Source organism: Lissotriton vulgaris, chromosome 12 (assembly GCF_964263255.1).
Source record: "Lissotriton vulgaris chromosome 12, aLisVul1.2, whole genome shotgun sequence".
NCBI lineage: Eukaryota > Metazoa > Chordata > Amphibia > Caudata > Salamandridae > Lissotriton > Lissotriton vulgaris.
In genome coordinates, this window is record NC_141700.1 from 705,652,422 (window position 1) to 705,674,123 (window position 21,702).

Consider the following 21,702-nt stretch of genomic DNA (forward strand, 5'->3'; position numbering starts at 1 on the left):
GATTTTTGGCATAAAAGACCATGCTCCGCTTATTGAATTTGTGCAGTCTCTGACGAACCACCCGTGTGTGCTTCGTAGATCTCTGTTCCTGGTTGGAGCCAATAAACTTTGGTCTTTGACGTCATCAAGAAGTATCCCGTGTCTCTGTTTGCCAAGACAGGGGAACTCGAAGGTTTCAGGCGTTCTCCCTGACGCCGCTGGGTTCTAAAGACCCGGTCCTTCAAGCTCGGCAAAGATATGAAATTGCATATAATGGTTACCATTGAACCTTCTATTTTTTTCTAGCAAACATTTTTCTTGTATCATTATCAAGCGGGTGTAAGGGAACAGATAAAGTGAAAGATTACTTCGGACTTGCAGCGATCAGCTGGAGCCTGTAAATACTGCATGATGAATTTGTGCCTAGCAGATTCTATTTTGTTGAGTATTTTGTCACAGAGTACGCTTGCATGTAGGTTCTTTTTTTTTATTTCAATTTTTTTTTAATTAAAATATAGATATACATATCGGAAGATACAAACAGTACAGAGTATGCTGTGCATGTAGAGATATCTTCTCGGCTTGACATTCCATGTGCAGCAGTGCCCCCCCTCGGGAAGAGAAAGAGGAAGACAGAGATAAGGGGGGGGGGGGCGTTCTCAGGCTTGTTCCAAATATGCGTCAAGGGCCTCCCACATGTCAGTTTTGGCGTTGTACTCCTTAGAGAAATTGCCCGTGATGTTGTCTGCGCCTCTGAGGAAGGTGACCCAGTTTATCCAATTTTTGAAGGTGGCTTTGGCAGTGTTTTTCCAGTTTGTTAATATGATTTTAACTGCCGCTGTCAGTAGGATGTCCACTAGGTCCCTTTCCTCTTTGTTTCCTAGACTGTGTGTCATGAACCCTGTGGCTAGATCTACGAAAGTAATTGGTATGTCCTTGCCTGTCACGTCGTTGATAAAGTTGTTTACTTTCTTCCAGAAGTTCCTGACTTTTTGGCATTCGAAAATGTGGTGTTCCAGGCTTCCATTCTCTCTTTCACAGTTCCAGCATGTTCCAGTGTCTCTTATGCCTGTTTTGTGGAGCCTCGCCGGGGTCCAGTAGGCTCTGTGAAGGAGCCAGTATTTCGTTTGCGCCAGTTGCGGCATGACTTCTTTGCTGGTCGCTGACTTCCACAGTTTGCTTTTTTCCTCGTCATTGAGGTGTCTCGTTGTTAGTGCCTCCCATGTGTTCATCACTTTCTTGTTCAGCGTGGATGTTTGGGGGCATAGTAGTGTGTATATTTTTGCTGTGAGATGGCCTGAGGTGTTGAGGGTGTCCATGTATTTATGATCGTTGGTGGTGTCTTGCTTAGGTTCGCCTTTGTTGTGGCCGTCTTTATTTTTAGAAATGTGTATAGTTCTGTGTCTGGGAGGCCGTGGATCTGTTGCAGATTCTGGAAGGTGAGTGGGGAGTTTTTAGTTTCTAGCTGGTTTGGCGTGGTGACTCCACTCTTCATCCATAGTTCGTTGTCCAGTACTTTGCCCTGGTAAAGTATCCTTGAGTTGTACCAAATTGAGTCCCATTTTGTTCCCCCGATGCGTTGTTCCATAAGTTTGTCTACCTTCACCCGGGCCTCTTTGGTAGGGTCCTACCACTACTCATCCACAATTCGCAGGTAGACTACATCAAAATAGGCTATCCCAAGACAACACACGACTGCTCTGCCACCTAATCAATCAAACAACACACAGTGCAGAACAGGCGGTGATGATAGCACTAGATGCTGAGAAAGCCTTTGATAGAGTATCCTGGCCCTTCCTGGACACATGCATGGAGAAATTTGGCCTGGGCACTAAATTCAGAACAATGGTTATGGCCCTGTACAACAAACCAAGAGCCAGAGTCGTGGTGAATGGAGGTACATCAGAAGCCCTAACGTTAGAAAGGGGCACAAGGCAAGGCTGCCCCCCATCACCCGGACTGTTCCTGCTAGCACTCGAACCATTACTAGCCATGATAAGGGACAACAAAGACATAACCGGCGTCACAATCAAAAGCAAAACGGTGAAACTGGCAGCATACGCAGACGACATCCTCATCAACACCACAAAACCCACAACATCAATCACCGCCTTAATGGACACCATAGGAGAATACGCAGCCGCCTCAGGGTACAAGCTCAACAAAGATAAATCTGAGTGCAAACCAATGAATGTACACACGACAAGAACTGTACTGGGCCAATCAGGTCTTGCCTGGCAAACAAAACCACTCAAGTATCTGGGACTACTGTTTGGGAGAGACCTAAGTGCCACCCTAGAGCACAACGAAGAAGCAACATTGAAGAAGATAAAAGGGAGACTAGACATATGGTCGCCCAAATACATCAGCTGGTGGGGTAGGGTCGAAACCATAAAGATGATGGTAACGCCAGTCGTAAACTACACACTCAGCATGCTACCCCTGGCCATGACAGAAAACTTCCACAAGAAGCTCAACAAATGATTAAACAAATTCTTATGGAGGGACAAGAGACCGAGAATCAGCCTTCAGAAACTGAGACTAACGAAAAACCTGGGCGGGCTGAACATAATGAACTTCAAACACTTCCAAACAGCCTGCCTAGCCAAACAAGGCCTATTCTGGGTCACAAACACACAAAACTACGAACCAGAATGGCGGAGAGTAGAAAGGAACATTTAGGTGGACTAAACCCGATAGCACTGCTCACTGCAAACAAACACCCCCTCAGACTGAACCCTATCATCAGACACACCAAAGCTTGCATGTAGGTTCTTGCATCTTTCATGTCTATAAATCGGTGAAACCCCGAACCAGGATAAGCTACTTGAGTGGGGAAAAAACCCGTAACCTTTGTATTTAGCAAACGCTATATTGAACGGTATGTGTTACGACTATAAAGACAAGTGTGTGCTAGCCTCATGGGGGCTGACTGAAGAAGTAAGTTGGACAGGGTTACATTTGCACTCCATTTACTTCAAATTATAGCGGTAAATAGTGATTGCTTTTTCCTGTATCTTTTATGCCACCGCATATTTGATATTAGTACCCTCTGCCCTTTCTAGCTGAGATGGACCAAGTTAGCAATGGAAGACAGGCTATGCAACTACATTTATTTATTTTATTTATTTTGAAAGTTTTATAGAGCGCTAACAAGATCCTTGCGGATATCAGAGCGCTTTACACACATAGAGGTTATACAAACAATTAGATCCAAAGTCAGTGGAAAAAAAAATTATTTACATTTTTCTTTATTTTTGATGGAACCAATATAGTTGTGTAACTAGAAGGATGTATCAGGATCTGTGGGTGATCCTCCTTTCTAGCAGGAGGTGGAAAGGGCATTTTGAACCTTTTACAAGATGTTTCTTAGTTGTGCCTCTACATTTTTTTTTGCAATCAGTAGCAGATGGTTAATATAAATTCTAACAATTCTTTTAAACCCACTTTCTGTCCTGTTTTAGGATATTTGGTAAGGTCATGATGACAAGGGTCCAACTAGATTACCTAGTCATTTTAGGGGGGGGGGGTTGGGAGAATGCTGAGCTCCTAATACCCTCTGCCCCCTTCCCCAGCGCGCCTCCACCAATGCTGGGGGGTGGGAGGGGTACAGGGGTGGCAGTGATTTGGGAAAGGGTCAACGAGGAGGTAAAAGTGTTTCGTAGGCACGCACGCATAGGCTGCCACATGGGTTTGGGTGACAACCAGGACACCGTAACAGCAGACTCTGGCCGCTTGTGAAACATACTTTAAATCAATATAAAATATGCATGTTGATATTGTATGTTACCCTCCTTCCATCCTTTTTGTAAAGCGCTCTGATATCCTTTGGGATCTTGTTTGCACTATATAAAACTTTATAAATAAATAAATAAATCTCGGCAACAGTAGGGAAAGTGTTTAACTTTAAAGGGGTTTGGTATACTATTACTACACAAATCTGAGCAAGGGTAGGGAAAGTGTTGGACTTTGGAGTGGTCAGATATACAATCCCCTCTCCGAAATTTTGAAATAAAACATTCAAATATATACTAAACAAGAAAACTTTGAAAAGTTTGAAATAATAAATGTATTTATTAAAAAGTACAAAAAATAAATAAATACAAATTGTAAATTTCAAATGAAAACATTCTTTAAAGTAATTCCCACCCTACTATCCTGATGAGTGAAAAGACAATAAAATAAATAAAAAAATAAAAAAATATCAATTGTTAATATTGCTTTCAAAATAAATAAAACAATGAAAATTAATGCAATTAATAAATATAATTACATTTAAAATCTTTTATTACATAAAAAATGCTAAATATACTAAACAAATCAAACACAAATAATATTGATACTATTGCAATAATATTAACTTATGAAACTAAAATGTATCAAATTAAATCAAAACAATATTACCTAAAACTATATTTAAAAAACAATATTATATACAACTTTATTTCGATAAAATATGAAATACCTAAAGAACAATATTCTTACCTTCAATGTTAAGTCCTATAAAATTCTTGACATCACGATATTCTAGCCCCGATATTTGTGATCCACAATATTTTTGTTTCAATATTTTGGCAGACACTCATGGACTATGTTTCTCTATCCCAACTAAAGAGGAAGATGGAGGGATAATGTGTTCTCTACTAGAATGAATGTGATGGTAGGGGACTACTTTGAACTTGGTGTGTCAGTTTTTATGTCAGATACGTTTCCATCATTGTGCATTAAGATATGTGGTACAGTGGTGTGGATACAGATCAAACCAGGCACTATCCTTAGCCTGGATATCTGGGTTGGAGGACGACAGTCAGGACATGCACTTAGGAAGAATATATGAGTTGGAGGTGGGCAGACCATCTAATAGTGTCAGGTGCCACAATTGGGCACATTGACTGAGTTGAATGTGGCAGCCATGTCAGGCCTCATAATTGAGTAGGATGTCCAGGCTGGAGGTTAGTAGCCCGAGTCACGACTCAAACTTGCGCAGGTTGTCTGGGTGGAGCTGAGCTTCTTCAGCAGAGAAAGGAAGGAGGCATACTCGAGTTTCCGTGGGACTTCTGGCTCATGCAGAAAGAGAGGTGTTCATCAGCTTGGCGGATAGGGTGTCATGCAAATCTGTGTGTCAGTCTCCTAATCTTGGTGTGGCAGGTGTCTGTGGTGGGGTTAATTCAGTGACCTGGTGATCGCAGTGACCAGGCTGAGCTGAAGATGAGCTCACAGAAGATTGCCAGGAGAACATTATATGCTAGAGTTTCTCCATGAATGGTTGTGGGGTTTGGTGAATGGGCTTCACAATTCTTGCAAGGCAACCATGTCTGAATTCACTGATCATGTTTGGTCCATTCAAATGCGTCCTCACTATGTCTAGCACAGTCAAGAGATGTGTCCTCACTGTGGCCCCAATCAGAGAAGGTACAATATGGAGAGGCATCCATGCTCTGATCCTCAATGGGAAGAAGATAGATGTCTCAAGTGATATGTCATTGCTGTCTCCCCACTATCACAAGACACATGTGTTACGCAGAGATGTGTCCTCGCTGTGCACAACAGAGCCAATAGATACACAGTTGTAAAGTGATATGCCCTGGCTCTGTACCCAGTAACACAGACAGAATATACCAGGGGTCTGGTGGAGTGCTGTTCGTGCTGTGTATTCATGGATAGTAGATACCAAAGGTCTAGAGTGGTTTGTACATGCTGTGCATCCACATACAGAATATACCATAGGTCTTTAGCAACATGTCCTTTCTGTTTATCACACATACAAACATTGCACCACTTCCACCCTTTTTGACCCAAAGGGTCTTTTGCAACAGAGTGCTGGAGAAGAGGGTGGTGCTGCCGACACCTCTCTAAAAGAGAGTCTAATGTATTAAAGGGCTTTACCCATTCTGTGTCAATGTCAAAATGCATTGCTACATATAGAACTAAGTTTTAAAATATGAGTTGTTTCTCATCTGGCCCCAGTTCTATATATGCATTTGCCAGATTTGCAAGCTTCAGTGAAACTCTATTCATTGGAAAGCGACCAGTATTCACATGATGTAATCATGACTGTTATTTGTTGAGTCATGACTAAAACATTTTTTTAATCCTGCATGAAGTAGGTTGTTCAGCACTGGATCAATGGAGACACTCCAGGTGAGAGCTCTGCGCCAGATTCCAGAAACCAGCGATTGCGTCACAACCTTAATGCCCATTGCACTACACGGCTTCAGGAACTTGATGGAAAGACACCAGCCTGCTGGTTAATGAGCAGATGAGACTGCCGGCTGATGTGTAGACAACTGAAGAACAGAAGCTAGCCGAGGACAGAGAAGGTGCCATCTTAAGGCTGGATGACGATCACTGAACAATGGAGTTGGAACCTCATGTGTGGCTGCACGCCACCTCAAAAAAGTGTCTACCACGGAGGAAGGGGAGCTACAACATCAGATTGTGTGAGTGACCCGACAGATCCAGCAGAAGAATACATTAACTTTACACCATGGCACTACTGATGGACATTTGAGGCAGTTCAGCTGGCCAAAGAGTATTTCCTTGCCTACAGGAATGGCAAGTATAATGTGTTGAACTGGGGACAATCCACAGACGGACTGTAGGTAGATGTTTGGGCCTGCACGATGGAGTTGGTTCCTGCCTGACTCAGTGGCCATAACAGGAGAGTTGAGTCACCAAGCTGTTCCGATTTGTACCTGAAGGTCCCAGTGGGCTAACCCTCTATTTATTGGCATAGTAGGTAAGAAGATCAGTGAAGTAGATGTACAACATAGGTGAAGGTAAGCCCCATGAAGAAAGCAGATGCAGAGTGTAAGAAGCTGGGTTTTTGATTGAGGGCAGTGAAAATCCTTCTCAAGCATCAACCACAATCCTAGTCATGGTGAATCACAAAAGTCATTAAATCAATCTATGCTTAACCCTCTGGTAGCTTGGCACAAAAGCAGTCAGGCTTATCTTAGAGACATTATGTTAAGTATTTAAGTAACACACAAATAGTAATAAAGTAAAAACATAACACAATAAAAACCTCAAACCAATTTAGGAAAATAAATAATTGAATAAGACCAAAACGACAAAAATCTGGAGAACTGGAGATATGTAATTTCAAAGTGTTAGGTAAGTATACCGCCTAAACGCACAAAGCGCCACTCGCAGTCATCTTTTCATGTTAGACCAGGGGAAGTTACAAGTTCAGGCCAACCAATATGTGCTGAATACAAGTACCAGGTTAGACCTGCTGTAAAAGTTACCTCCTCAAAGTCCAGTGTTAAGAGTCCAGTTCGCGATGGAGGAGGCTGCAAAGAGCAGGGAGTGCTCCATGGATAGTCATTGATTTAGCACGAAGAGCAGGCCAGGTGGCATGAGCTGGCAAAGCTGTAGTGCAAAGAGCTGGCTGAACATTGCAGATCGTTGCTGGCTGGCTCTGCAGTACAAAGCAATGGGTTCAAATGCATTTTGTATTGGCTGTCATTGCGGGTGGCAGGAACTTGGCAGGAACTGGCCCACTCGCGGCCGTTAAGAGCCCACATTTTCAGAATGTACCTTTTCTTGCTAATGAGTGTACTCTGGTACCAACTATAGGTCCAGGACCGGCGGAGGCACCTCTTGGGGATCAGGGACTCATTTTATCGGCGCCCAGCAGGGTTCAGGCAGGTACAGTCGCAGTAGGTTAGCTTGGAAGTTGTCAAGAGGGCACTGGAGGTTGAAGTGTCCCTGTAGCACAGGACAGATGGACAGTCAATTGACCTTTGGAATCACTTGGGTTAGCCTGGAATGAAGGGACCAGCTCCGGGCTTCCTTTTCACAGACCAAGGCAGGTCTAAAGCAGCAGGGTAATCTTCTGGGGGACAAGGCAGGTCTCAAGCAACAAGGGGATTCTCTGCTAGCAACAAGGCAGTCCTCTGGGGAACGAGGCAGGCCTTAAGCAGCAGGGACGTTCTGTGAGGAACAAGCCAGTCCTTCTTTAATAATACTCACAGATCGCGGAGTGTAGTGAAGAGTGGCTTAGGCGGTCAAATATTTATACCTGGTGTCAGCCTTTGTGTGTGGGGGAATACCCTGCCCTACCCCCACATTTTATTCTGGAAAATTCTCCCCTTACCCTGTCAAGGATCCTAGAAGTCTGGGGTGACAAAAGGTTGGTGTCAGGATCCTTTGTGTGTGCTGGAGGCAAACCTTTTGAAGTGTAAGTGGGGCAAGGCACAGCCCCACCACCCCCAGCCACAGGCAGGATGTCCATCCTATTCCCACCTAAGTCCCATTTGAGCCATTCAGTCATCTAACCTAGGACACAAACAGAAGCCAAACATGGTTAGGGCAAGAAAATGAAAACTTTCTAAAAGTGGCATTTTCAGAATTGTGACTAAAATCTGACTGTACCATTAAAGAGGATTTTAAATTGCAATTCACTTGTGTATAAAAACAATATCTGTCCCTGCTCTTAAAGTAACATTATCATTTTTTAAATGTAATAAGGTAACACAGTGTTAACCAATTAGAGAGACAGGCTTTAAAATAGTGTAAAACGACTTTAGTCTTTTATTGCCAGGACATGTAAATCTTAAACACATTGCTCTGTGAGCATTTAGGGCCTACCTTAGTGGTGACTTATATGAATTAAAAAGGAAGGTTTAGGCCTGGCAAAAGGTTCATTGTACTAGATCTAAATGACAGTTTAAAACTGCACTACAGTCTGCAGTGACAGGCCTGAGACATGTTTCAAAGGCTACATTAGTGGGTGACACAATGAGTGCTGCAGGACCAATAGCAGCATTTAATTTACAGGCTCTGGGTGCAAGTAGTATCATGTACTAGGGACTAACAAGTAAATGAAATGTACCAATCAGGTCGGCCAATTTTATGATGTTTTCGGGAGAGAGCACAAGCACTTTAGTACTTGTTATCAGTGGTAAAGAGCAAAGACTCCTAAAAGCCAATGTAAACTGCTTCAACAAAAGATGGGAGTGAAGGCAAAAGGTTTAAGGTGACTCTGCAGAGAGGGCCAGATCCTAGACAGAGAACCAACAGCAAGATAATCACTCATGCTGGCCCAAAGGTTGGGCTAAAAGAGATACTCACTCCAGGTGAGGGCTTCTCCAAGAACGGGAATAGGATATTGAAATGGAATCAGAAAATTCTCCCCTCTTATGAAAGATTACCTTCTGCAGAGTTTGTCAGAGATGCAAGACAAACTGTGCAAAACTCCGACTGAGCAGTACAATTATGCAAAACTTGAAATGAAGACAGGAATCAGTGATATATATAAAGGACATTTTTTCTATTTGAGGCAAAGTTAATGCCAAACATGAGGCCACATCATCAATAGGAGCCGTGATGGATAATACTTGCTCCATGCTGCACAACTTTGCTGAAGAACTGAAGAAATATTGAGATAATTGTAATGATCTTGAAGATCAATCCAGACGGCCAAATTCTTTTTATGTGAACCCATAGAGTTGGCATTCAGCAGACTCAGCCATAGGCATATACAAGAAACTTCCTAGTGAAATTGGCAAACTGAGTGAACACCATCATAAATTAATGCAATGTCATCCAGTGCCTGGTTACCCTCACGGGAGACAAGTAGCACTCTACAAATCTACTAATTGATTGATTGATTGATCGATCAATTGATCCAGCTACTTCCGGACCACCAGAGAATACATTGAGTAGGCGGAGGGTGCTACAGGAAATCTCAAAGGGACAAAGTATAAATGGCCATTTCCTTTTGCAATGGGTTTTCTTCAAACTCAAATATATATGTGTGTGTGTGTGTGTGTATACTATATAACAAAAAGAATGGGCTCAAGAAAGGTTGACTGCATTCAAAAATATTTGTGTGGACAAACCCTCTGGGTTTTTAAAAAGAACCCTCACCCACCAACCTAGTAGGTGACATGCTTCATCACAAGATTCCCACCTAGAGTGCCAAGAGCATCCTAGGTATGCTTCAACGCCTAATTACAGCGGAGCTGTGTTTTTTAGTGACAGATTGTGTAGGTGGTGAGTTAAAAGTGTCTACTGGATCCCCCTCCTAGCCAGGAGTATTTTCATAATGAGGTCCTGTGGCAGAATTAAAGAAGAACTGCGGATATCTGGGAGACATAATTGGTCTTCTGGATCCTAAAAATTGGCCCAAAAATTGTCCTGCATGTTTCAGCCAAACGAAAATCGTTGGTAAGAGGCTTTCTTCAGGGCCATAGCTGAAAAAAATCAAAATTATTAGCCCTTGGACTGCTGTGAACGCACACACACTTACGTGTGCTAAGTGGTGGAGCAATTCTCTCCCTTTTTTATTCTCTTGGGTGAAACAATAACTTACGGTTTACACCTAACTGGTTGCACCTCTAAAATAAAAGGCCAACAATCAGTCATCTCAACCACATAATGGATGCTGATGCAGTATATGCTATAGGATATCTGTATCATGTTATCTATAACATAGGTGGTGGTATGCCATATGATAATTTCTCCTTGCATGCAAATAATATCCCAATTATCAGTCTGTACATTCAAAATTTCAATAAAGAACATGAGTGCTTGTTATTTGTTGTCATACAAGTGATTCTTGTATGGAACATGATCGGGAAAGCGTGTGTACTGAGTTTTAAATTATACCCAAACACTACGAACTTTTCACCACTTAATCCTCGGTCATTATGGCTATGTTTCAAGGCTGTAACTCTTAAAACTATTAACTTAATCTTCTTATTTATTAGTCACAATGACCCTAATACGGCAGAGAAATGTGCTAATAATAAGGTTTGGTATTGTGCCTGGTATTTGTAAGGATAGTTGCCCAGTCAAATCTTGCGTAATTTGTGAGACATAGCGAACAGTTACAAATGGTTTGCGTCTTACTTGTGTCGCTCTAGGATTGGGCGACATTGTTCCCGGTGGGGTCAGTGCCTATAATCACACTCTGAGAAATAAAGTATATATAGTTCAAGAAGTCTTTATTCGATTAATTCATCATAAAAGACATAAATACAAAAAACACAGTAACATAAATAAAATCAGTATTAAATCATTGGCATCGAATAACTTCTTGCAGAAGAATACAAAAGTTTAAAAAAGATACAGATACTGGTTACCACAGTAATATAAGATAAAACAGTCTCAGCTAATTTAGATTAATAAACCTACTTCTAATAATCCAGGCCCAGCCTAGGAACTTGGCTACCCCCACCACAATGATCGGATCCAGATTAGTTTTTAACAGTCTCAGGGCCTCGGCTGACGAACGTGTGCCTAGTTGGCTACAGACTGGTTTGAGCCACTTAGATCTGGGGGCAGAGTAATATATATATATGTACACACACACACATATAAATTTTTCCAGATGGAAATTCACTTTGCGACTTGACCGTGGTACTCCTTTCAATTTGTTGTGAGTGCCGGGCATCGGTGAATTAACGCATTCTCCAATATCCATTATAAGACTAAAAGATTACGCTTCTTGCCATATCCATGGCAGAAAGAACGAGCCAGCGCTCTGAGACCAAGGCTGCGACAGATCGAAACGCATCAAGGTTTATTTTTGGTGTAACCAATAAATTATATATTTTCTTACTTCTATGGAACGCGGCTCCTTCCTATATATATGATTATGCCCTGTCATTGATTATTTAGAGCAAATATATTAATAAGTACACCAATAAATGCAAATTCACAAATTTATTACAACAGTGCACATGTCAAATTCATTCAATTTATTAACATCGTATCGCAAAAATGTCATCAGAAAAGCACTTTTTACCACCGCACAGATTGCTTGTAACATTTTTTTACACATGAAACAAGTCCCCTGATAGTCACAATATATCTTGAGTGTGATTTTGCCTTGATGCTCAAATGCAACCTTGTGCCTCCTGTTTTGGTTAAATACATTTGTTAAAACAAATAGGTATGAAAAACGTCCATGCCATAAACCCTGTAAGCAAATGTACAGACTAAAATATGTTTTCCCTTTGTTGATGAGGGAAGAGGCATCAGGGATCATTTGAATCTTTGTCTCTCTTGAGTCTTGCCCCTTCTCACTTAACACTGGTAATAAATAACGTGGGGCCAGATGTACGACGGATTTTTGCATGCGCAAACGGGTTGGCAACTCGTTTGCGCATACAAAAATAACTAATGGCCATGTACAAACTCTAATTAGCAAGTGGTAATTAATTTGCGACTCGCTAATTAGGATTTGTGACTCGCCATTAGGAAGGGACGTTTCAAGGGCGTCCCTTCCTAATAGCGAGTCTGAGCCCTATGCATGACTACTGTAGGACCATATTGCGGTTGCAAAACAGTCGCAATTTATCACCTATTTCAAGTAGGTGGTAAAGCATTTGCAAACGAGAAGGGGTCTCCAGGGGACCCCTTCCCCTTTGGGAATGCATGGTATAAGGGCAGTCGGTGGTGCCAGGGACCACTGCCTACCCTTAAAAAATTTTACGAAAACGTTTAATTTTTATTTTTTTAAATGCATCCCGTTTACCTTTAAGGAAAATGGGCTGCATTTAAAAAAAACTGCTTTATTTAAAAGCAGTCCCAGACATGGAGGTCTGCTGAGCCCAGCCAGGTCACCACGCCAGGGAGGGCCAGCCATTCCCAATGGAGTCGGAAATTGTGAGTGGCCCATTAATATTCATTAGCCTTGCATTTTGTGACCCCATTGGGAATATCTAGCCGTGTCTCTGACACAGTTGTACATTTGCTTTTGCGACTTGCAAATTGCGACTCGCTATTATTCGCAATTTGCAAGTCGCAAAAGCAAATGTTTGTACATCTGGCCCATAGTTCAATCTGTGCATTTACAAATCTATCTATCAATCTAGTATACGATTATCATGTTTTAACCTATTTTTGAGGGATGTAGAAAGAGAATGAAATCCGCAAAAGAAAAAGAGAAAAATGATACAGGATCAATAAAAGGAGAGAGATGCTATGACTGGATTGCCAGACATCTAAGCAATGAAATGAATAGCGTGCATGCAAACACAGGCGAAAAGTACAAAGCATTTAGAAAAAAAATACAAGAGACATTTGGTGACGCATATTAATGATGAAAGAAATGGGGCCAAACAGAAATGCAATGTCAGGAAGATGAAGTCAGGGTAAAGACCGGGGAGGTGGAAGAGGAGGGGGATGTTTTAGGGTAAGGGGGCGCTGGAACATTGTCCTGTTTAACTGAAACTTTCTTTCCCTGTCTTTGTTTTCCTTCCCTGGTTGTGTCTTCTTTGGTTCCCTTCTCAAGTTTTCTCATCATTTTCTTGACCTTCAATTTTTAAATCTCCTTCTCAGTTTTTCCACAAAGCATCAACTCCTCCACCTACCGCCCTTGCATTCTTGTATCTTAGCCTCAATCACTCTTTCCATCTTTCTCTTTCACTCTCACCTCCCTTTTTCTAGCTTCTTCCTTTACTTAATGTATGTGCTTTGGTGCTCTTGCATTCATGCTAACCCCTCTCTCATTCTCTCCCTTTTCTGTCTCATTCTCCTGCACTCTCTTTCCTTGTATCTATCCATACCAAGTTTGCTCCCTTGTGTCTCTGTTTGCATGCATCTCCCCTCCTTTCTCATTCCCTGTATCCTCTTGGTCCCACCTCTGTCTCCACCCAGTGTGCTCCTTCTCTCTCTTTTGAATTTCTTCTCTCTTCCTCTATTTCTCTATGACCTCTGTGCCTTTACCCTTCTGTTTCCCTTGATACCTCACCCAAGCCCTTGTCTTGGCATTTCATTATGTCCCTCCCATCACATCCTTCTCTCTCTTGTATACTTGTCTCTGCTTCTCCGCTCTGACACAGTGCTCCCCCTCACACTCTTGTCTCATCTCTGTAACTGTCCCCCTCACTGTATTTCTAACCTCTGTGATAGTCTGTCCACTGCCTCACATCTTCCTCTCTTCTCTCTGCCTGTGTCCCTTTCTGCCTCCTCTCAACCTCGCCTCATGTCCTCCATCCTTCTATTTGATTGTCTCCCTCTCTGCATCTCTGCCTTGTGACACCCAGGCACTGCCCCACTCCCTCTTCTCTTCTCTCTGCCTGCCTCACTGCCTGTCCCTTTCTCCCCATGACATTCTGCCTCTATCCTCACCGCCTCACTTATTTCTGCCTATGTCCCTCTCTGTGGCTGTCTCTCCTGTGATACTCTGCCTCTTGCCTTACGTTTTCCCCTCTGTATTTCTCCCCCTGTCACACCCTGCTCCTCAGTACAGCTCTTCTCTCATCTCTATGCCTGTCTCCCTGTCTTAATTTCTCTGCCCTGTGACACCCTGCGTCTTGCCTCAAGATCTTCACTTTCCTCTCTGCCTGTCTGCCCTTGTGATACCCTGTCCTCTGATCTCATACACTCCTCTCTCTGCCCATCTCCCACTATGGATATGACTCCCGTGTGATACCCTGTTCCCTCACCTCATGACCTCCTCTCTCTGCCCATCTCCCTGTCCCAATTTCTCTGCCCTGTGACACCTCATGCCCTTCACTTTTCTCTCTTCCTATCTCCCCTGTGATACCCCGTCCCCTCACCTCACGATCTCCTCTCTCTGCCCGTCTCCCACGATGGATCTGTCTCCCCTGTGATACCCTTCCTCTTGCATCCCCTCCTTCACTTTGCTCTCTGCCTGTCTCCTCTGTGATACCCCGTACCCTCACCTCACGTACCTCTCTCTCTTTGTACCTTTCTTCCACTATGGATCTTTCTCCCCTGTGACACACTGACTCTCGCCTCACCTCCTTCACTTTTCTCCCTACTTATCTCACTCTCTGCATGTGTCACCCCTGTGACCCATGCCTCACCCCAACATCCTCTCTTTTGACTGCTCCATTCCTTTACATGCCTACCAAGTGATAATATGTCCCTAGCCTCACTTTCTCTGTTCTTATCTCTCCCTGTCTCCCTCAGTATCTGTCTCCTCTGTGACACCCTGTCCCTGCTCCCACATCCTCTTGTTTTCTCTCTGCCTGTCTCCCTAGTTGTAGGTCTCCCCTATGATACCCTGTCCTTAGCCTCACCTCCCCTTCTCTTCTCTTTGCCTGTCACCCTGTCTGTACATCACTCACCTGTGATACCCTGTTCCTGGCCTCACCCCCCTTCTCTACACTTTGCCTGTCCCCCGTCTGTATCTCTCTTCCCTGTGATACCCTGTCCCTAGCCTCACCTCCCCTTCTCTTTGCCTGTCACCTGTCTGTACCTCTCTCCTCATGATACCCCGTCCCTAGCTTCACCCCCTTCTCTTCTCTTTGCCTGTCCCCCTGTCTGTACCTCTCTTCTCTGTGTTATCCTTTGCGTAGCCTCACCTCCCCTTCTCTTTGCCTGTCACCCTGTCTGTACCTCTCTCCCATGTGATACCCTGTCCCTAGCCTCACGCCTTCTCTTCTCTTTGCCTGTCCCCCTGCCAGTACCTCTCTCCCCTGTGATACCCTGTCCCTAGCCTAGGCCCCCTTATCTTCTCTTTGCCTGACCCCCTGTCTGTAACTCTCTCCCCTGTGTTACCTTTTACCTAGCCTCACCACCCCTTTGACTTTCCCCGTTTGTAACTCGCTCTCCCCTGTAATACCCTGTCCCTAGCCTCACCCCTATCTCTTCTCTTTGCCTGCCCCCCTGTCTGTACCTCTTTCCCCTGCGATACCCTGTCCCTCGCCTCACCTCCCCATCACTTCTCTTTGCCTGTCCCCCTGTCTGTACCTCTCTCCCATGTGTTATTCTTTCCCTAGCCTCACCTCCCCTTCTCCTCTCTTTGCCTGTCCCCCTGTCTGTACCTCTCTCCCCTCTGATACCGTGTCCCTAGCCTCATCTTCTCTTCTCTTTGCCTTTCCCCTTGTCTGCAGCTCTCACCCCTACGATACCCTGTCCCTAGCGTCACCCCCCTTCCCTTCTCTCTGCCTGTCCCCCTTTCTGTACCTGTCTTCCCTTTGATACCCTGTCCCTAGCCTCACCTCCACTTCTTTTTGCCTTTCACCCTGTCTGTACCTCTCTCTTCTGTGATACCCTGTCCCTGGCCTCAACCCCCCTCTCTTCTGTGTGTCTGTACTCCTCTCTGTACCTCTCTCCCCTGTGATACCCTGTCCCTTGCCTCACCCCCTTCTCTTCTCTTTACCTGTCTGTACCTCTCTGTCATGTTATCCATTGCCTAGCCTCACCTCCCTTTTTCTTTGCCTGTCTCCCTGTCTATACGTCTCTCCCCTGTCCTTCTCTTCTCTTTGACTGTCCCCTTGTCTGTTCCTCTCTACTCTGTAATACCCTGTCCCCAGGGGCGTAACACAGGTCCCCGCAGCCCCCGCCGTGTGGGGAGCCAAGCTCCAGGGGGGCCCTCAGCACAGCACTCTGGCCAGAGAGCTTCTGATTGAGCCTGGAGGTGGCCCCTCCATGTACCTTGCAGGGAGGCCCACTCAATTTTCGTTACGCCAGTGCCTGTTCCTAGCTTCACCCTCTCTTCATCTGCCTGTCTCCCCTCGATATCTGTCTCCCCTGTGAGACCCTGCTCCTCGACTCACGTGCTCCTCTCTTCTCTCCGCTTGCTCCCGCTCTGAATTTCTCTCCCATGTGAAACTCTTCTCTCATCACCCTTCCTTCTCTCTTCTCTCTGCCTATCCCCTTTTCACTATTTTTGCCTTCTGATACCAATCGTCGCCCCTCAAGTCCTCCACTCTGTCTGTCCCTGTCTCTCTCCCTGTATCTGTCTCCTCTGTAACACCCTTTTCCTGTCCTTGTGTCTTCATTTCTTCTTCCTGCCTGTTTCCGTCTCTATATCATTTCTGTTGCATCTCATGCCCCCTGTCTCCACTTCTATTCCTACCTCTGTCTCTCCGGTGAAAGACACCTCACACTTCCTTCTATCCGCCTTTACCTTGCCCACCCCGCCTCTCTCATACACTTAGAACTTCTCGATGTTGACCTCCTCCTCAGTCCGAACCCCCTGAACAAGAGCAGCCCTTTACTGAGAGGTCTCCGGGGATTCAGTGCCCCTGTGCACCCACTTCTTATGCCACCCGGTACTTTGGTACTACAGAAGGAGCCACAGATGCTTGTGCAGCCTTTATATAATGTGGAGAGCTCTGACACACATCGTGTGCCAACATAATCACGAGGAGCCTTCATCCATTAGCTTGGGGGCGTGACCCCGTGCAAATGAGGGTGCATTTTGTTTTTGCATCAATACCTTTTTAACCCCTTCACTGCGGCGGCTATTCCGCCGCAGTGCTAAGGGGGCGGGCGGAAATGCGGCAGGCGCATGCTGGTGATGGAACCGTTCCGTCACCAGCGTCGGTTGCGCTGTGCTTATGACGGAGCGGTTCCGTCATGGCCCCGCCCGCTCAATAGAACGCTCAGCACAGGCGCAGAATTCGCGCCGTGCAGGAGCGTCGGGCGGGCCATGACGAAACCGCTCTATCATCAGCACAGCGCCACCGCAGCTGATGACGGAGCGGTTCCGTCATCAGCATGCAAAGGGTTAAAGAGGCAGGTGCAGAGGCAAATAAGCTGTAGGGAGGTACACCTACTATGCACCACATAGTAGTGGCACACAGTCAGTGTGCCCTTGAGTGCATCTCTTTATTTATTTATTTAAAACTTTTCTATAGCGCTAGCTAGACCCGAGGGTATCAGAGCGCTTTACAGCATTATCACACGTAGGACAACATTTACACAATGATATGTACAGTGTGTCAGACGTATAGCAGAGTATCTTCTGGGGAGAGCCCATTGTCCTTCGAAAGATAGGTTGTCATCGTAGGGTGTCCAGTGTCTTGTGAAGTTACACGGCGATGTCGTCGAAGAAGGTACTGTGGCTCTAGGTGAGATTAATGAGGTTAGGTCTTAGTGTCAAAGGGTCTGTGTGCTGCTATAAGCATGTTTCGATTATTTAGGCTTTAGTTATCCAATCGTGAGGGATCGATTAAGGAAGAAGTCTTTGAAAATTAGGAAGGAGGGATAGGTCCTGAGATGGATTGGAATGGAGTTCCAGATTTTTGGAGCATTTCCTGCGAAGGAGCGAGATGCGGTTTTCTGTTTATGAGTTTGCGGGGGGGATAAGGAGTAAGGTGTTGGTGCTCCTTAGGTTTCTTGTCTGACCGGCCTTCTGGAGTTTAGAGGCCTCGTAGGCTGTGGTAGACTGTGCAAGGAATATATAATTCGGGCCACGCACTCCTTCATGAAATGCCACAAAATGCATAGGCTTCAGGGCGAGAGGCTTTGGCAGGGTGGGGGCCTACCTCTCGACTCACGCTGTTTTGACGTGGGTCACACTTCTTGGTCTCCTCTTCATCCTGCAAGGAACTAAAAAGCCTCCAATTGACTTCACTGGGAGGATCTGTCATGAGTAATTATTACAAGCTCGAAAATGTGTTCATCTCCATAGATTTCAATGAGTTTATGCTTCGAAAGTATTGAGTCTCACACTTCTTGGAAAAAGAAAGTATGAGAGGTTTAGAGAGGCCAATATCACCAGAACCGAGGCAGCAGAGGAGGGTAAAATTATGTGGCAGGGTTGAGTAAATTATGCGCAAGAAAAGGCAAATTATGCCGCACATTTGGTGACAGTATTACTTCATTATTTGGTCATTTGCAAACTTGTTAACACTGTCTGAACATAAACTGTACTTAATTAGTACCAGTTTAACACCCAAATATAGCATTAAGCTACAGAAAGATGGCAAGTAAATCCTTCAAACGTTCTTCCACTGCGCAGCAGCACGTGTCATTGCGTTTTAACTAACTTTTGAACAGTTTGAGCTAGAATTTTATTTTTTAAACTGCAGATTATGGGGCATATGATGGATTATGTGGCAAATGTGGCAAATCCATAATTATACTAAAATCGCTGCACATTCTCATAATTCCAGTGGCCCTGCTGATAGGGCAGAAAGAGCATAGACGGATTGACATGGGCAGTTAGACACAGGCAGAAACAGGAATGCAGTGACAGATAGAGGTCCTCCCTTAAAGGCAAACCGAGAGATTGACAAGCAGGCAAACAGAATAAGGTAGACAGGATCACACATGAAGTAACAGCCAAGCCAGGACAATTAGAGGAAGTCCCCCGGAAGCAAACCGAGATAGGTAGAAACAGAAACAAACAGGTAGAGAAAATGACAAGTAGAGCTAAAAAGGTCGTAAAGAAACAGGAAGAGACAGGCAGACAGAGTTAGGCAGAGACTGTCACGTAGGCCTTTAAACTGGTAAAGGGGTATGTACAAGAAGTCAGAGACCTTCAGATGGAGTCAGGTGGGACATCTAAGACAGGAACACTGGCAGAGACAAACTGGATGACAGGTAAGAAAACAGAAGCAACCATGCAACCAGGCGGCCAGTAAGGCTCAAGAACAGAGACAACCATTCAAGCAGACAGGCAGGTAGGAAGTCATTTGTGGCAAACAGGTGCAAGACAGAGGCACACAGACAGGAATGTTGGTGAGAGGAGGAAAGGCACGAGCCCGGGCGGACAGACAGTGCCAGTGAGGCTGAAGGAATGCAGAGGCAGGAGACGCCACAGTGGCGTAACGGAAAGTGATGTCCCTCCTACCCTGCTGAATATGATGAAGGGACCAATACTCCCCCTTCCCCCTCCCCACAATATCTCACAGACATCCATCAGCCCCCCTCTGCGCCACAGGGGCTGCGCGCTCCCCTGAAAGGATGAAAAACACACGCAGATAGGCATAGAGATACAAACAGGTAGGTAGAAAATGGCCAGCCGAACAGAGGTGAGCCGACAGGGACAGGCAAATAGGCAGGCAGACAGAGACGGGAGGGCAGAGAGCGAGGACTCCGCGGACCTGGCACGGCCGTGACCCCTTGCTCCTAGGAAAGGAAGCCGGCGACCGGGCTGCAGCTGTCGTTCGGACTTCAGATGCCATTAGTGAACCATCTGCCCCCCTCCTGGAGCAGACCTCGCTCCTTCTAGCGAGCGCCTTTGCCTGTGGACAGCGACCCCCCCCTTTTTTTTTTACAGACAGCCCCCTCCCCCCCTCCCTGACGGGCCAGCGAGCCCTCCCTCAAGTGCAGCACTGCCCTCCTTATAGAGAAACCTCTTTCTCCGACTAGACAGCTGGTCCCTCCCCCTTTACTTGACAGCCCCCTCCTCCTCGCGGCGTTCCGAGCATCCCTGGCCGTCGGAAAATGGCCGACACCGCCACAACCTTATCCTTAACACCGGCGTTAACAATCGTGACACCTGTCACAGAATGGCAGCGCAGGGGGTCACTGCGCAACCGCCCTCCGCCCACCGGTCCTGGAAGGAACAAGAGACCCGGTGTGGGCTGTGGGGGGGACGTGAGATATATTTTATTTAATTCATTCTCCACGAGGACCAATCAGAGCTCGACCTCTACCTCTGATCCGAAAAAGGATGAATATAGCTTGGGGGTGTGTTCAAAGATCACCGCTGCGAGGAATCCCCTTCTGGATACCCCTCCCCCCTCGGCCCCGGAGAGTTCCATTCACAGCCCCCTCACCCCCGCCCCCTCGGCCCTCTGCAAATCAAGAGGTTCCCTTTACGGCTCCATGGTGACAGTGATAACCCCCAGGTACCCAGATCACATCATCCGATTTCCCTCGCCCTCAATTTATTTATATTCTCATATCTTAATTTCCAATATAAGAACCGAATCTGCCATCTTCAACAGCCGTGCGCATCCCTCCCCCATGCCACCCCATACAATTAATGCAATTAATTCCAGAATATAGGACCTCGTCAGTCAGCCCTCACGCGGCGAAGGTCTGCTGTCACCAGAGCCTGGGGGAAGGGGGGCGGAGGGTATGTGCGCATCATGGCATACCAAGGTGCCGAGGGAATGGGGCGCTCTCTCCCCGCCAAGAGCATCTTACCTTGAACGCTGCAGGTACGAGGGCAGGTCCGCGGATGCTGCCGGGCCGGCTGTGGGAGTGCACTGTCCGCACTTGCTGGCTCGCCTCCTATTTTTAGCGTCCCCTGTCTGCCTGTGTCCCTATCTCTAGGTCTGAATCACCCCTCTCGTTCCTGCTGCCTCCTCTCTCTCTCTTCTCCCTGCTGTCTCTGCCCTCACCGCCCCCAGTTGCTTCCATATATCCCCAGCAGCCGGAGGCTCCGCCCACCCCCGGATCCGGCGAGATGCGAAGCAGTACCAAGCTCTCTGTGCGGCTGGCACCACTCTGTTCTGGCGAATCCTGCAAGCCCTTGGCTCACTTGTCACTGCCAGCGCCAAGATGGGCACAGAGATGGCGCATTCGCCGACCCTGTCCGTTTTTTCCATTGTCTAGTTAGTGCCCCTCACATGCCCCTCATCTGACGCCAGGATATCGCCCAAAGCTCACGTGCAACCCGATGTGGGCACCCCGGGGAGGGAGATCTGGTTCCTGAGGATGCTGAGATGGTGTCTCACCCAGGGTGCACCTGTCACCGGACACGGACCAATCATGCGAGTGGGTTTCCAAGGCAGGTCATTGGCAATGCGATCTTCAAAGACATTGACACCAGTGCCAACACACCGGAAACGCCTGCCACCATACCAGCTCAGTATGGAGCAGTGGAAACTGAAGCCGTCAGTGACAACTCAGCGCCAGGCATTGCTGCCTCTGGGGTTATCTGTGCCAGTCCAGCTCCAGACATAAAACACCAGGTTAACTGTGCCAACCAAGTACATCACTTTATAGAGCATCAGGAGCTGAGACCACCAATGCCAGCACTGCTTCGGGCACCGTAAACATAGGCCCAAATGCGCACCAGAAACGGCGACACTCAGTGCCACTTAGTTC

At 46.0% G+C, this 21,702-nt stretch overlaps 1 protein-coding gene across 2 annotated transcripts in view; it reads right to left on the reverse strand.

Annotated features, from left to right (window-relative positions):
• Positions 1–21,219, reverse strand: part of LOC147678051 (histidine N-acetyltransferase-like) — a 128,906-nt gene extending 107,687 nt beyond the window's left edge. Inside the window, exon 1 of one of the 2 annotated variants that reach the window (XR_015302477.1) lies at positions 20,797–21,219. The gene's annotated coding sequence lies outside the window, so the exon portion shown is untranslated. The remainder of the gene's footprint in view (positions 1–20,796) is intronic. The other variant, XM_086945945.1, reaches the window with a different exon arrangement.
• Positions 21,220–21,702: the final 483 nt, after the last annotated feature.